Genomic DNA, 17,694 nt, shown 5'->3' on the forward strand with positions numbered 1-17,694 from the left:
GGATCAGCAACAAGGTCGAGACACGGGCCAGCAACAAGGTCGGTACACGGGACCAGCAACAAGGTCGGGACATGGGACCAGAAACAAGGTCGAGACATGGGACCAGCAACAAGGTCGGGACATGGGACCAGCAACAAGGTCGAGACATGGGACCAGCAACAAGGTCGGGACATGGGACCAGCAACAAGGTCGAGACATGAGACCAGCAACAAGGTCGGAACATGGGACTAGCAACAAGGTCGAGACACGGGACCAGCAACAAGGTCGAGACACGGGACCAGCAACAAGGTCGAGACAGGGGACCAGCAACAAGGTCGAGACAGGGGACCAGCAACAAGGTCGGGACACGGGACCAGCAACAAGGTCGAGACAGGGGACCAGCAACAAGGTCAGGACACGGGACCAGCAACAAGGTCGGGACACGGGACCAGCAACAAGGTCGGGACATGGGACCAGCAACAAGGTCGAGACATGGAACCAGCAACAAGGTCGAGACACGGGACCAGCAACAAGGTCGAGACAGGGGACCAGCAACAAGGTCGAGACACGGGACCAGCAACAAGGTCGAGACACGGGACCAGCAACAAAGTCGGCACACGGGACCAGCAACAAGGTCAGGACACGGGACCAGCAACAAGGTCGAGACAGGGGACCAGCAACAAGGTCAGGACACGGGACCAGCAACAAGGTCGGGACACGGGACCAGCAACAAGGTCAGGACACGGGACCAGCAACAAGGTCGAGACAGGGGACCAGCAACAAGGTCGGGACATGAGACCAGCAACAAAGTCGGTACACGGGACCAGCAACAAGGTCGGGAAATGGAGCCAGCAACAAGGTCAGGACATGGGCCAGCAACAAGGTCGGGACATGGGACCAGCAACAAGGTCAGGACATGGGACCAGCAACAAGGTCGGGATACGGGACCAGCAACAAGGTCAGGACATGGGACCAGCAACAAGGTCGAGACATGGGAACAGCAACAAGTTCGGGACATGGGACCAGCAACAAGGTCGGGACAAGGGACCAGCAACAAGGTCGGTACACGGGACCAGCAACAAGGTTGGGACATGGGACCAGCAACAAGGTCAAGGCACGGGACCAGCAACTTGGTCGGTACACGGGACCAGCAACAATGTCGGGACATGGGACCAGCAACAAGGTCAAGGCACGGGACCAGCAACAAGGTCGGGACGTGGGACCAGCAACTAGGTCGGGACACGGGACCAGCAACAAGGTCGGGACATGGAACCAGAAACAAGGTCGGGAAACGGGACCAGCAACAATGTCGGGACAAGGGATCAGCAACAAGGTCGAGACACGGGCCAGCAACAAGGTCGGTACACGGGACCAGCAACAAGGTCGGGACATGGGACCAGAAACAAGGTCGAGACATGGGACCAGCAACAAGGTCGGGACACGGGACCAGAAGCAAGGTCGGGACATGGGACCAGCAACAAGGTCGGGACATTCGACCAGCAATAAGGTCGAGGAATGAGACCAGCAACAAGGGCGGGACACGGGACCAGCAACAAAGTCGAGACATGGGACCAGCAACAAGGTCGAGACACGGGACCAGCAACAAGGTTGAGACACGGGACCAGCAACAAGGTCGAGACATGGGACCAGCAACAAGGTCAGGACACGGGACCAGCAACAAGGTCGAGACATGGGACCAGCAACAAGGTCGAGACATGGGACCAGCAACAAGGTCGGGACATGGGACCAGCAACAAGGTCGAGACATGAGACCAGCAACAAGGTCGGGACATGGGACTAGCAACAAGGTCGAGACACGGGACCAGCAACAAGGTCGAGACACGGGACCAGCAACAAGGTCGAGACAGGGGACCAGCAACAAGGTCAGGACACGGGACCAGCAACAAGGTCGGGACACGGGACCAGCAACAAGGTCGAGACAGGGGACCAGCAACAAGGTCAGGACACGGGACCAGCAACAAGGTTGGGACACGGGACCAGCAACAAGGTCGAGACATGGGACCAGCAACAAGGTCGGGACATGGAACCAGAAACAAGGTCGGGACACGGGACCAGCAACAATGTCGGGACAAGGGATCAGCAACAAGGTCGAGACACGGGCCAGCAACAAGGTCGGTACACGGGACCAGCAACAAGGTCGGGACATGGGACCAGAAACAAGGTCGAGACATGGGACCAGCAGCAAGGTCGGGACACGGGACCAGAAGCAAGGTCGGGACATGGGACCAGCAACAAGGTCGGGACATGGGACCAGCAATAAGGTCGAGGAATGAGACCAGCAACAAGGTCGGGACACGGGACCAGCAACAAAGTCGAGACATGGGACCAGCAACAAGGTCGAGACACGGGACCAGCAACAAGGTCGAGACACGGGACCAGCAACAAGGTCGAGACAGGGGACCAGCAACAACGTCAGGACACGGGACCAGCAACAAGGTCGAGACATGGGACCAGCAACAAGGTCGGGACATGGGACCAGCAACAAGGTCGAGACATGGGACCAGCAACAAGGTCGGGACATGGGACCAGCAACAAGGTCGAGACATGAGACCAGCAACAAGGTCGAGACAGGGGACCAGCAACAAGGTCAGGACACGGGACCAGCAACAAGGTCGGGACACAGGACCAGCAACAAGGTCGAGACACGGGACCAGCAACAAAGTCGAGACACGGGACCAGCAACAAGGTCGAGACAGGGGACCAGCAACAAGGTCAGGACACGGGACCAGCAACAAGGTCGGGACACGGGACCAGCAACAAGGTCGAGACAGGGGACCAGCAACAAGGTCAGGACACGGGACCAGCAACAAGGTCGGGACACGGGACCAGCAACAAGGTCGAGACATGGGACCAGCAACAAGGTCGGGACATGGGACCAGCAACAAGGTCGAGACATGAGACCAGCAACAAGGTCGGGACATGGGACCAGCAACAATGTAGAGATATGGGAGCAGCAACAAGGTCGAGACAGGGGACCAGCAACAAGGTCGGGACATGGGACTAGCAACAAGGTCGAGACACGGGACCAGCAACAAGGTCGAGACACGGGACCAGCAACAAGGTCGAGACAGGGGACCAGCAACAAGGTCAGGACACGGGACCAGCAACAAGGTCGGGACACGGGACCAGCAACAAGGTCGAGACATGGGACCAGCAACAAGGTCGAGACACGGGACCAGCAACAAGGTCGAGACACGGGACCAGCAACAAGGTCGAGACAGGGGACCAGCAACAACGTCAGGACACGGGACCAGCAACAAGGTCGAGACATGGGACCAGCAACAAGGTCGGGACATGGGACCAGCAACAAGGTCGAGACATGGGACCAGCAACAAGGTCGGGACATGGGACCAGCAACAAGGTCGAGACATGAGACCAGCAACAAGGTCGAGACAGGGGACCAGCAACAAGGTCAGGACACGGGACCAGCAACAAGGTCGGGACACAGGACCAGCAACAAGGTCGAGACACGGGACCAGCAACAAAGTCGAGACACGGGACCAGCAACAAGGTCGAGACAGGGGACCAGCAACAAGGTCAGGACACGGGACCAGCAACAAGGTCGGGACACGGGACCAGCAACAAGGTCGAGACAGGGGACCAGCAACAAGGTCAGGACACGGGACCAGCAACAAGGTCGGGACACGGGACCAGCAACAAGGTCGAGACATGGGACCAGCAACAAGGTCGGGACATGGGACCAGCAACAAGGTCGAGACATGAGACCAGCAACAAGGTCGGGACATGGGACCAGCAACAATGTAGAGATATGGGAGCAGCAACAAGGTCGAGACAGGGGACCAGCAACAAGGTCGGGACATGGGACTAGCAACAAGGTCGAGACACGGGACCAGCAACAAGGTCGAGACACGGGACCAGCAACAAGGTCGAGACAGGGGACCAGCAACAAGGTCAGGACACGGGACCAGCAACAAGGTCGGGACACGGGACCAGCAACAAGGTCAGGACACGGGACCAGCAACAAGGTCGAGACAGGGGACCAGCAACAAGGTCGGGACACGAGACCAGCAACAAAGTCGGTACACGGGACCAGCAACAAGGTCGGGAAATGGAGCCAGCAACAAGGTCAGGACATGGGCCAGCAACAAGGTCGGGACATGGGACCAGCAACAAGGTCAGGACATGGGACCAGCAACAAGGTCGGGATACGGGACCAGCAAAAAGGTCAGGACATGGGACCAGCAACAAGGTCAAGGCACGGGACCAGCAACTTGGTCGGTACACGGGACCAGCAACAATGTCGGGACACGGGACCAGCAACAAGGTCAGGACACGGGACCAGCAACAAGGTCGGGACATGGGACCAGCAACAAGGTCGAGACAGGGGACCAGCAACAAGGTTAGGACACGGGACCAGCAACAAGGTTGGGACACGGGACCAGCAACAAGGTCGAGACATGGGACCAGCAACAAGCTCGGGACATGGAACCAGAAACAAGGTCGGGACACGGGACCAGCAACAATGTCGGGACAAGGGATCAGCAACAAGGTCGAGACACGGGCCAGCAACAAGGTCGGTACACGGGACCAGCAACAAGGTCGGGACATGGGACCAGAAACAAGGTCGAGACATGGGACCAGCAACAAGGTCGGGACATGGGACCAGCAACAAGGTCGAGACATGGGACCAGCAACAAGGTCGGGACATGGGACCAGCAACAAGGTCGAGACGTGAGACCAGCAACAAGGTCGGAACATGGGACTAGCAACAAGGTCGAGACACGGGACCAGCAACAAGGTCGAGACACGGGACCAGCAACAAGGTCGAGACAGGGGACCAGCAACAAGGTCGAGACAGGGGACCAGCAACAAGGTCGGGACACGGGACCAGCAACAAGGTCGAGACAGGGGACCAGCAACAAGGTCAGGACACGGGACCAGCAACAAGGTCGGGACACGGGACCAGCAACAAGGTCGGGACATGGGACCAGCAACAAGGTCGAGACATGGAACCAGCAACAAGGTCGAGACACGGGACCAGCAACAAGGTCGAGACAGGGGACCAGCAACAAGGTCGAGACACGGGACCAGCAACAAGGTCGAGACACGGGACCAGCAACAAAGTCGGTACACGGGACCAGCAACAAGGTCAGGACACGGGACCAGCAACAAGGTCGAGACAGGGGACCAGCAACAAGGTCAGGACACGGGACCAGCAACAAGGTCGGGACACGGGACCAGCAACAAGGTCAGGACACGGGACCAGCAACAAGGTCGAGACAGGGGACCAGCAACAAGGTCGGGACATGAGACCAGCAACAAAGTCGGTACACGGGACCAGCAACAAGGTCGGGAAATGGAGCCAGCAACAAGGTCAGGACATGGGCCAGCAACAAGGTCGGGACATGGGACCAGCAACAAGGTCAGGACATGGGACCAGCAACAAGGTCGGGATACGGGACCAGCAACAAGGTCAGGACATGGGACCAGCAACAAGGTCGAGACATGGGAACAGCAACAAGTTCGGGACATGGGACCAGCAACAAGGTCGGGACAAGGGACCAGCAACAAGGTCGGTACACGGGACCAGCAACAAGGTCGGGACATGGGACCAGCAACAAGGTCAAGGCACGGGACCAGCAACTTGGTCGGTACACGGGACCAGCAACAATGTCGGGACATGGGACCAGCAACAAGGTCAAGGCACGGGACCAGCAACAAGGTCGGGACGTGGGACCAGCAACTAGGTCGGGACACGGGACCAGCAACAAGGTCGGGACATGGAACCAGAAACAAGGTCGGGAAACGGGACCAGCAACAATGTCGGGACAAGGGATCAGCAACAAGGTCGAGACACGGGCCAGCAACAAGGTCGGTACACGGGACCAGCAACAAGGTCGGGACATGGGACCAGAAACAAGGTCGAGACATGGGACCAGCAACAAGGTCGGGACACGGGACCAGAAGCAAGGTCGGGACATGGGACCAGCAACAAGGTCGGGACATTCGACCAGCAATAAGGTCGAGGAATGAGACCAGCAACAAGGGCGGGACACGGGACCAGCAACAAAGTCGAGACATGGGACCAGCAACAAGGTCGAGACACGGGACCAGCAACAAGGTTGAGACACGGGACCAGCAACAAGGTCGAGACATGGGACCAGCAACAAGGTCAGGACACGGGACCAGCAACAAGGTCGAGACATGGGACCAGCAACAAGGTCGAGACATGGGAACAGCAACAAGGTCGGGACATGGGACCAGCAACAAGGTCGAGACATGAGACCAGCAACAAGGTCGGGACATGGGACTAGCAACAAGGTCGAGACACGGGACCAGCAACAAGGTCGAGACACGGGACCAGCAACAAGGTCGAGACAGGGGACCAGCAACAAGGTCAGGACACGGGACCAGCAACAAGGTCGGGACACGGGACCAGCAACAAGGTCGAGACAGGGGACCAGCAACAAGGTCAGGACACGGGACCAGCAACAAGGTTGGGACAAGGGACCAGCAACAAGGTCGAGACATGGGACCAGCAACAAGGTCGGGACATGGAACCAGAAACAAGGTCGGGACACGGGACCAGCAACAATGTCGGGACAAGGGATCAGCAACAAGGTCGAGACACGGGCCAGCAACAAGGTCGGTACACGGGACCAGCAACAAGGTCGGGACATGGGACCAGAAACAAGGTCGAAACATGGGACCAGCAGCAAGGTCGGGACACGGGACCAGAAGCAAGGTCGGGACATGGGACCAGCAACAAGGTCGGGACATGGGACCAGCAATAAGGTCGAGGAATGAGACCAGCAACAAGGTCGGGACACGGGACCAGCAACAAAGTCGAGACATGGGACCAGCAACAAGGTCGAGACACGGGACCAGCAACAAGGTCGAGACACGGGACCAGCAACAAGGTCGAGACAGGGGACCAGCAACAACGTCAGGACACGGGACCAGCAACAAGGTCGGGACATGGGACCAGCAACAAGGTCGAGACATGGGACCAGCAACAAGGTCGGGACATGGGACCAGCAACAAGGTCGAGACATGAGACCAGCAACAAGGTCGAGACAGGGGACCAGCAACAAGGTCAGGACACGGGACCAGCAACAAGGTCGGGACACAGGACCAGCAACAAGGTCGAGACACGGGACCAGCAACAAAGTCGAGACACGGGACCAGCAACAAGGTCGAGACAGGGGACCAGCAACAAGGTCAGGACACGGGACCAGCAACAAGGTCGGGACACGGGACCAGCAACAAGGTCGAGACAGGGGACCAGCAACAAGGTCAGGACACGGGACCAGCAACAAGGTCGGGACACGGGACCAGCAACAAGGTCGAGACATGGGACCAGCAACAAGGTCGGGACATGGGACCAGCAACAAGGTCGAGACATGAGACCAGCAACAAGGTCGGGACATGGGACCAGCAACAATGTAGAGATATGGGAGCAGCAACAAGGTCGAGACAGGGGACCAGCAACAAGGTCGGGACATGGGACTAGCAACAAGGTCGAGACACGGGACCAGCAACAAGGTCGAGACACGGGACCAGCAACAAGGTCGAGACAGGGGACCAGCAACAAGGTCGAGACAGGGGACCAGCAACAAGGTCAGGACACGGGACCAGCAACAAGGTCGGGAAATGGAGCCAGCAACAAGGTCAGGACATGGGCCAGCAACAAGGTCGGGACATGGGACCAGCAACAAGGTCAGGACATGGGACCAGCAACAAGGTCGGGATACGGGACCAGCAACAAGGTCAGGACATGGGACCAGCAACAAGGTCAGGACATGGGCCAGCAACAAGGTCGGGACATGGGACCAGCAACAAGGTCAGGACATGGGACCAGCAACAAGGTCGGGATACGGGACCAGCAACAAGGTCAGGACATGGGACCAGCAACAAGGTCAAGGCACGGGACCAGCAACTTGGTCGGTACACGGGACCAGCAACAATGTCGGGACATGGGACCAGCAACAAGGTCAAGGCACGGGACCAGCAACTTGGTCGGTACACGGGACCAGCAACAATGTCGGGACACGGGACCAGCAACAAGGTCAGGACACGGGACCAGCAACAAGGTCGGGACACGGGACCAGCAACAAGGTCGAGACAGGGGACCAGCAACAAGGTCGGGACATGAGACCAGCAACAAAGTCGGTACACGGGACCAGCAACAAGGTCGGGAAATGGAGCCAGCAACAAGGTCAAGGCACGGGACCAGCAACAATGTCGGGACGTGGGACCAGCAACAATGTCGGGACACGGGACCAGCAACAAGCTCGGGACACGGGACCAGCAACAAGGTTGGGACATGGAACCAGAAACAAGGTCGGGAAACGGGACCAGCAACAATGTCGGGACAAGGGATCAGCAACAAGGTCGAGACACGGGCCAGCAACAAGGTCGGTACACGGGACCAGCAACAAGGTCGGGACATGGGACCAGAAACAAGGTCGAGACATGGGACCAGCAACAAGGTCGGGACACTGGACCAGAAGCAAGGTCGGGACATGGGACCAGCAACAAGGTCGGGACAGGGGGACCAGCAACAAAGTCGAGACACGGGACCAGCAACAAGGTCGAGACACGGGACCAGCAACAAGGTCAGAACACGGGACCAGCAACAAGGTCAGAACACGGGACCAGTAACAAGGTCGGGACATGGGACCAGCAACAAGGTCAGGACACGGGACCAGCAACAAGGTCGAGACAGGGGACCAGCAACAAGGTCAGGACACGGGACCAGCAATAAGGTCGGGACACGGGACCAGCAACAAGGTCGAGACATGGGACCAGCAACAAGGTCGGGACATGGGACCAGCAACAAGGTCGAGACATGAGACCAGCAACAAGGTCGGGACATGGGACCAGCAACAAGGTCGAGACATGGGACCAGCAACAAGGTCGGGATATGGGACCAGCAACAAGGTCGGGACGTGGGACCAGCAACTAGGTCGGCACACGGGACCAGCAACAAGGTCGGGACACGGGACCAGCAACAAGGTCAGGACACGGGACCAGCAACAAGGTCGGGACACGGGACCAGCAACAAGGTCAGGACACGGGACCAGCAACAAGGTCAGGACACGGGACCAGCAACAAGGTCGAGACAGGGGACCAGCAACAAGGTCAGGACACGGGACCAGCAACAAGGTTGGGACACGGGACCAGCAACAAGGTCGAGACATGGGACCAGCAACAAGGTCGGGACATGGAACGAGAAACAAGGTCGGGACACGGGACCAGCAACAATGTCGGGACAAGGGATCAGCAACAAGGTCGAGACACGGGCCAGCAACAAGGTCGGTACACGGGACCAGCAACAAGGTCGGGACATGGGACCAGAAACAAGGTCGAGACATGGGACCAGCAGCAAGGTCGGGACACGGGACCAGAAGCAAGGTCGGGACATGGGACCAGCAACAAGGTCGGGACATGGGACCAGCAATAAGGTCGAGGAATGAGACCAGCAACAAGGTCGGGACACGGGACCAGCAACAAAGTCGAGACATGGGACCAGCAACAAGGTCGAGACACGGGACCAGCAACAAGGTCGAGACACGGGACCAGCAACAAGGTCGAGACAGGGGACCAGCAACAACGTCAGGACACGGGACCAGCAACAAGGTCGAGACATGGGACCAGCAACAAGGTCGGGACATGGGACCAGCAACAAGGTCGAGACATGGGACCAGCAACAAGGTCGGGACATGGGACCAGCAACAAGGTCGAGACATGAGACCAGCAACAAGGTCGAGACAGGGGACCAGCAACAAGGTCAGGACACGGGACCAGCAACAAGGTCGGGACACAGGACCAGCAACAAGGTCGAGACACGGGACCAGCAACAAAGTCGAGACACGGGACCAGCAACAAGGTCGAGACAAGGGACCAGCAACAAGGTCAGGACACGGGACCAGCAACAAGGTCGGGACACGGGACCAGCAACAAGGTCGAGACAGGGGACCAGCAACAAGGTCAGGACACGGGACCAGCAACAAGGTCGGGACACGGGACCAGCAACAAGGTCGAGACATGGGACCAGCAACAAGGTCGGGACATGGGACCAGCAACAAGGTCGGGACATGAGACCAGCAACAAGGTCGGGACATGGGACCAGCAACAATGTAGAGATATGGGAGCAGCAACAAGGTCGAGACAGGGGACCAGCAACAAGGTCGGGACATGGGACTAGCAACAAGGTCGAGACACGGGACCAGCAACAAGGTCGAGACACGGGACCAGCAACAAGGTCGAGACAGGGGACCAGCAACAAGGTCAGGACACGGGACCAGCAACAAGGTCGGGACACGGGACCAGCAACAAGGTCGAGACAGGGGACCAGCAACAAGGTCGGGACATGAGACCAGCAACAAAGTCGGTACACGGGACCAGCAACAAGGTCGGGAAATGGAGCCAGCAACAAGGTCAGGACATGGGCCAGCAACAAGGTCGGGACATGGGACCAGCAACAAGGTCAGGACATGGGACCAGCAACAAGGTCGGGATACGGGACCAGCAACAAGGTCAGGACATGGGACCAGCAACAAGGTCAAGGCACGGGACCAGCAACTTGGTCGGTACACGGGACCAGCAACAATGTCGGGACATGGGACCAGCAACAAGGTCAGGACACGGGACCAGCAACAAGGTTGGGACACGGGACCAGCAACAAGGTCGAGACATGGGACCAGCAACAAGGTCGGGACATGGAACGAGAAACAAGGTCGGGACACGGGACCAGCAACAATGTCGGGACAAGGGATCAGCAACAAGGTCGAGACACGGGCCAGCAACAAGGTCGGTACACGGGACCAGCAACAAGGTCGGGACATGGGACCAGAAACAAGGTCGAGACATGGGACCAGCAGCAAGGTCGGGACACGGGACCAGAAGCAAGGTCGGGACATGGGACCAGCAACAAGGTCGGGACATGGGACCAGCAATAAGGTCGAGGAATGAGACCAGCAACAAGGTCGGGACACGGGACCAGCAACAAAGTCGAGACATGGGACCAGCAACAAGGTCGAGACACGGGACCAGCAACAAGGTCGAGACACGGGACCAGCAACAAGGTCGAGACAGGGGACCAGCAACAACGTCAGGACACGGGACCAGCAACAAGGTCGAGACATGGGACCAGCAACAAGGTCGGGACATGGGACCAGCAACAAGGTCGAGACATGGGACCAGCAACAAGGTCGGGACATGGGACCAGCAACAAGGTCGAGACATGAGACCAGCAACAAGGTCGAGACAGGGGACCAGCAACAAGGTCAGGACACGGGACCAGCAACAAGGTCGGGACACAGGACCAGCAACAAGGTCGAGACACGGGACCAGCAACAAAGTCGAGACACGGGACCAGCAACAAGGTCGAGACAAGGGACCAGCAACAAGGTCAGGACACGGGACCAGCAACAAGGTCGGGACACGGGACCAGCAACAAGGTCGAGACAGGGGACCAGCAACAAGGTCAGGACACGGGACCAGCAACAAGGTCGGGACACGGGACCAGCAACAAGGTCGAGACATGGGACCAGCAACAAGGTCGGGACATGGGACCAGCAACAAGGTCGGGACATGAGACCAGCAACAAGGTCGGGACATGGGACCAGCAACAATGTAGAGATATGGGAGCAGCAACAAGGTCGAGACAGGGGACCAGCAACAAGGTCGGGACATGGGACTAGCAACAAGGTCGAGACACGGGACCAGCAACAAGGTCGAGACACGGGACCAGCAACAAGGTCGAGACAGGGGACCAGCAACAAGGTCAGGACACGGGACCAGCAACAAGGTCGGGACACGGGACCAGCAACAAGGTCGAGACAGGGGACCAGCAACAAGGTCGGGACATGAGACCAGCAACAAAGTCGGTACACGGGACCAGCAACAAGGTCGGGAAATGGAGCCAGCAACAAGGTCAGGACATGGGCCAGCAACAAGGTCGGGACATGGGACCAGCAACAAGGTCAGGACATGGGACCAGCAACAAGGTCGGGATACGGGACCAGCAACAAGGTCAGGACATGGGACCAGCAACAAGGTCAAGGCACGGGACCAGCAACTTGGTCGGTACACGGGACCAGCAACAATGTCGGGACATGGGACCAGCAACAAGGTCAAGGCACGGGACCAGCAACAAGGTCGGGACGTGGGACCAGCAACTAGGTCGGGACACGGGACCAGCAACAAGGTTGGGACATGGAACCAGAAACAAGGTCGGGAAACGGGACCAGCAACAATGTCGGGACAAGGGATCAGCAACAAGGTCGAGACACGGGCCAGCAACAAGGTCGGTACACGGGACCAGCAACAAGGTCGGGACATGGGACCAGAAACAAGGTCGAGACATGGGACCAGCAACAAGGTCGGGACACGGGACCAGAAGCAAGGTCGGGACATGGGACCAGCAACAAGGTCGGGACAGGGGGACCAGCAACAAAGTCGAGACACGGGACCAGCAACAAGGTCGAGACACGGGACCAGCAACAAGGTCAGAACATGGGACCAGCAACAAGGTCAGAACACGGGACCAGTAACAAGGTCGGGACATGGGACCAGCAACAAGGTCAGGACACGGGACCAGCAACAAGGTCGAGACAGGGGACCAGCAACAAGGTCAGGACACGGGACCAGCAACAAGGTCAGGACACGGGACCAGCAACAAGGTCGGGACACGGGACCAGCAGCAAGGATGGGACATGGGACCAGCAACAAGTTCTGGACATGGGACCAGCAACAAGGTCGAGATATGGGACCAGCAACAAGGTCGGGACACGGGACCAGCAACAAGGTCAGGACATGGGACCAGCAACACGGTCGGGACATGGGACCAGCAACAAGGTCGGGACATGGGACCAGCAACAAGGTCGAGACATGGGACCAGCAACAAGGTCGGGACATGGGACCAGCAACAAGGTCGGGACACGGGACCAGCAACAAGGTCAGGACACGGGACCAGAAACAAGGTCGGGACATGGGACCAGCAATAAGGTCGAGGAACGAGACCAGCAACAAGGTCGGGACACGGGACCAGCAACAAGGTCGGGACATGGGACCAGCAACAAGGTCGGGACACGGGACCAGCAACAAAGTCGGTACACGGGCCCAGCAACAAGGTCGGGAAATGGAGCCAGCAACAAGGTCAGGACATGGGGCCAGCAACAAGGTCAGGACATGGGACCAGCAACAAGGTCGAGACATGGGACCAGCAACAAGGTCGAGACATGGGACCAGCAACAAGGTCGGAATATGGGACCAGCAACAAGGTCGGGACGTGGGACCAGCAACTAGGTCGGCACACGGGACCAGCAACAAGGTCGGGACATGAAACCAGAAACAAGGTCGGTACACGGGACCAGCAACAAGGTCGGGACATGGGACCAGCAACAAGGTCAAGGCATGGGACCAGCAACAAGGTCGGGACACGGGACCAGCAACAAGGTCGGGACACGGGACCAGAAGCAAGGTCGGGACACGGGACCAGCAACAAGGTCGGGACACGGGACCAGAAACAAGGTCGGGACATGGGACCAGCAATAAGGTCGAGGAACGAGACCAGCAACAAGGTCGGGACACGGGACCAGCAACAAGGTCGGGACATGGGACCAGCAACAAGGTCGAGACATGGGACCAGCAACAAGGTCGGGACATGGGACCAGCAACAAGGTCGGGACATGGGACCAGCAACAAGGTCGAGACATGGGACCAGCAACAAGGTCGGGACATGGGACCAGCAACAAGGTCGAGACATGAGACCAGCAACAAGGTCGGAACATGGGACTAGCAACAAGGTCGAGACACGGGACCAGCAACAAGGTCGAGACACGGGACCAGCAACAAGGTCGAGACAGGGGACCAGCAACAAGGTCAGGACACGGGACCAGCAACAAGGTCGGGACACGGGACCAGCAACAAGGTCGAGACAGGGGACCAGCAACAAGGTCAGGACACGGGACCAGCAACAAGGTCGGGACACGGGACCAGCAACAAGGTCGGGACATGGGACCAGCAACAAGGTCGAAACATGGGACCAGCAACAAGGTCGGGACATGGGACCAGCAACAAGGTCGAGACATGGGACCAGCAACAAGGTCGGGACATGGGACCAGCAACAAGGTCGAGACATGAGACCAGCAACAAGGTCGGGACATGGGACCAGCAACAAGGTCGGGACATGGGACCAGCAACAAGGTCGAGACACGGAACCAGCAACAAGGTCGAGACACGGGACCAGCAACAAGGTCGAGACAGGGGACCAGCAACAAGGTCGGGACATGGGACTAGCAACAAGGTCGAGACACGGGACCAGCAACAAGGTCGAGACACGGGACCAGCAACAAGGTCGAGACAGGGGACCAGCAACAAGGTCAGGACACGGGACCAGCAACAAGGTCGGGACACGGGACCAGCAACAAGGTCAGGACACGGGACCAGCAACAAGGTCGAGACAGGGGACCAGCAACAAGGTCGGGACATGAGACCAGCAACAAAGTCGGTACACGGGACCAGCAACAAGGTCGGGAAATGGAGCCAGCAACAAGGTCAGGACATGGGCCAGCAACAAGGTCGGGACATGGGACCAGCAACAAGGTCAGGACATGGGACCAGCAACAAGGTCGGGATACGGGACCAGCAACAAGGTCAGGACATGGGACCAGCAACAAGGTCGAGACATGGGAACAGCAACAAGTTCGGGACATGGGACCAGCAACAAGGTCGGGACAAGGGACCAGCAACAAGGTCGGTACACGGGACCAGCAACAAGTGCGGGACATGGGACCAGCAACAAGGTCAAGCCACGGGACCAGCAACTTGGTCGGTACACGGGACCAGCAACAATGTCGGGACATGGGACCAGCAACAAGGTCAAGGCACGGGACCAGCAACTTGGTCGGTACACGGGACCAGCAACAATGTCGGGACGTGGGACCAGAAACAAGGTCGGGAAACGGGACCAGCAACAATGTCGGGACAAGGGATCAGCAACAAGGTCGAGACACGGGCCAGCAACAAGTTCGGTACACGGGACCAGCAACAAGGTCGGGACATGGGACCAGAAACAAGGTCGAGACATGGGACCAGCAACAAGGTCGGGACACGGGACCAGAAGCAAGGTCGGGACATGGGACCAGCAACAAGGTCGGGACATGGGACCAGCAATAAGGTCGAGGAATGAGACCAGCAACAAGGTCGGGACACGGGACCAGCAACAAAGTCGAGACATGGGACCAGCAACAAGGTCGAGACACGGGACCAGCAACAAGGTTGAGACACGGGACCAGCAACAAGGTCGAGACATGGAACCAGCAACAAGGTCAGGACACGGGCCCAGCAACAAGGTCGAGACATGGGACCAGCAACAAGGTCGGGACATGGGACCAGCAACAAGTTCGAGACATGGGACCAGCAACAAGGTCGGGACATGGGACCAGCAACAAGGTCGAGACATGAGACCAGCAACAAGGTCGGGACATGGGACTAGCAACAAGGTCGAGACACGGGACCAGCAACAAGGTCGAGACACGGGACCAGCAACAAGGTCGAGACAGGGGACCAGCAACAAGGTCAGGACACGGGACCAGAAACAAGGTCGGGACACGGGACCAGCAACAAGGTCGAGACAGGGGACCAGCAACAAGGTCAGGACACGGGACCAGCAACAAGGTCGGGACACGGGACCAGCAACAAGGTCGAGACATGGGACCAGCAACAAGGTCGGGACATGGGACCAGCAACAAGGTCGAGACATGAGACCAGCAACAAGGTCGGGACATGGGACCAGCAACAAGGTCGAGACATGGGACCAGCAACAAGGTCGAGACACGGGACCAGCAACAAGGTCGAGACAGGGGACCAGCAACAAGGTCAGGACACGGGACCAGCAACAAGGTCAGGACACGGGACCAGCAACAAGGTCAGGACACGGGACCAGCAACAATGTCGAGACAGGGGACCAGCAACATGGTCAGGACACGGGACCAGCAACAAGGTTGGGACACGGGACCAGCAACAAGGTCGAGACATGGGACCAGCAACAAGGTCGGGACATGGAACCAGAAACAAGGTCGGGACACGGGACCAGCAACAATGTCGGGACAAGGGATCAGCAACAAGGTCGAGACACGGGCCAGCAACAAGGTCGGTACACGGGACCAGCAACAAGGTCGGGACATGGGACCAGAAACAAGGTCGAGACATGGGACCAGCAGCAAGGTCGGGACACGGGACCAGAAGCAAGGTCGGGAAATGGGACCAGCAACAAGGTCGGGACATGGGACCAGCAATAAGGTCGAGGAATGAGACCAGCAACAAGGTCGGGACACGGGACCAGCAACAAAGTCGAGACATGGGACCAGCAACAAGGTCGAGACACGGGACCAGCAACAAGGTCGAGACACGGGACCAGCAACAAGGTCGAGACAGGGGACCAGCAACAACGTCAGGACACGGGACCAGCAACAAGGTCGAGACATGGGACCAGCAACAAGGTCGGGACATGGGACCAGCAACAAGGTCGAGACATGGGACCAGCAACAAGGTCGGGACATGGGACCAGCAACAAGGTCGAGACATGAGACCAGCAACAAGGTCGAGACAGGGGACCAGCAACAAGGTCAGGACACGGGACCAGCAACAAGGTCGGGACACAGGACCAGCAACAAGGTCGAGACACGGGACCAGCAACAAAGTCGAGACACGGGACCAGCAACAAGGTCGAGACAGGGGACCAGCAACAAGGTCAGGACACGGGACCAGCAACAAGGTCGGGACATGGGACCAGCAACAAGGTCGAGACAGGGGACCAGCAACAAGGTCAGGACACGGGACCTGCAACAAGGTCGGGACACGGGACCTGCAACAAGGTCGGGACATGGGACCAGCAACAAGGTCGGGACATGGGACCAGCAACAAGGTCGAGACATGAGACCAGCAACAAGGTCGGGACATGGGACCAGCAACAATGTAGAGATATGGGAGCAGCAACAAGGTCGGGACATGGGACTAGCAACAAGGTCGAGACACGGGACCAGCAACAAGGTCGAGACACGGGACCAGCAACAAGGTCGAGACAGGGGACCAGCAACAAGGTCAGGACACGGGACCAGCAACAAGGTCGGGACACGCGACCAGCAACAAGGTCAGGACACGGGACCAGCAACAAGGTCGAGACAGGGGACCAGCAACAAGGTCGGGACATGAGACCAGCAACAAAGTCGGTACACGGGACCAGCAACAAGGTCGGGAAATGGAGCCAGCAACAAGGTCAGGACATGGGCCAGCAACAAGGTCGGGACAAGGGATCAGCAACAAGGTCGAGACACGGGACCAGCAACAAGGTCGAGACATGAGACCAGCAACAAGGTCGGGACATGGGACCAGCAACAATGTAGAAATATGGGAGCAGCAACAAGGTCGGGACATGGGACCAGCAACAAGGTCAGGACATGGGACCAGCAACAAGGTCGGGATACGGGACCAGCAACAAGGTCAGGACATGGGACCAGCAACAAGGTCAAGGCACGGGACCAGCAACTTGGTCGGTACACGGGACCAGCAACAATGTCGGGACATGGGACCAGCAACAAGGTCAAGGCACGGGACCAGCAACAAGGTCGGGACGTGGGACCAGCAACTAGGTCGGGACGCGGGACCAGCAACAAGGTTGGGACATGGAACCAGAAACAAGGTCGGGAAACGGGACCAGCAACAA

This window comes from Pristiophorus japonicus, chromosome 14, assembly GCF_044704955.1.
Source record: "Pristiophorus japonicus isolate sPriJap1 chromosome 14, sPriJap1.hap1, whole genome shotgun sequence".
Classification (NCBI taxonomy): domain Eukaryota; kingdom Metazoa; phylum Chordata; class Chondrichthyes; family Pristiophoridae; genus Pristiophorus; species Pristiophorus japonicus.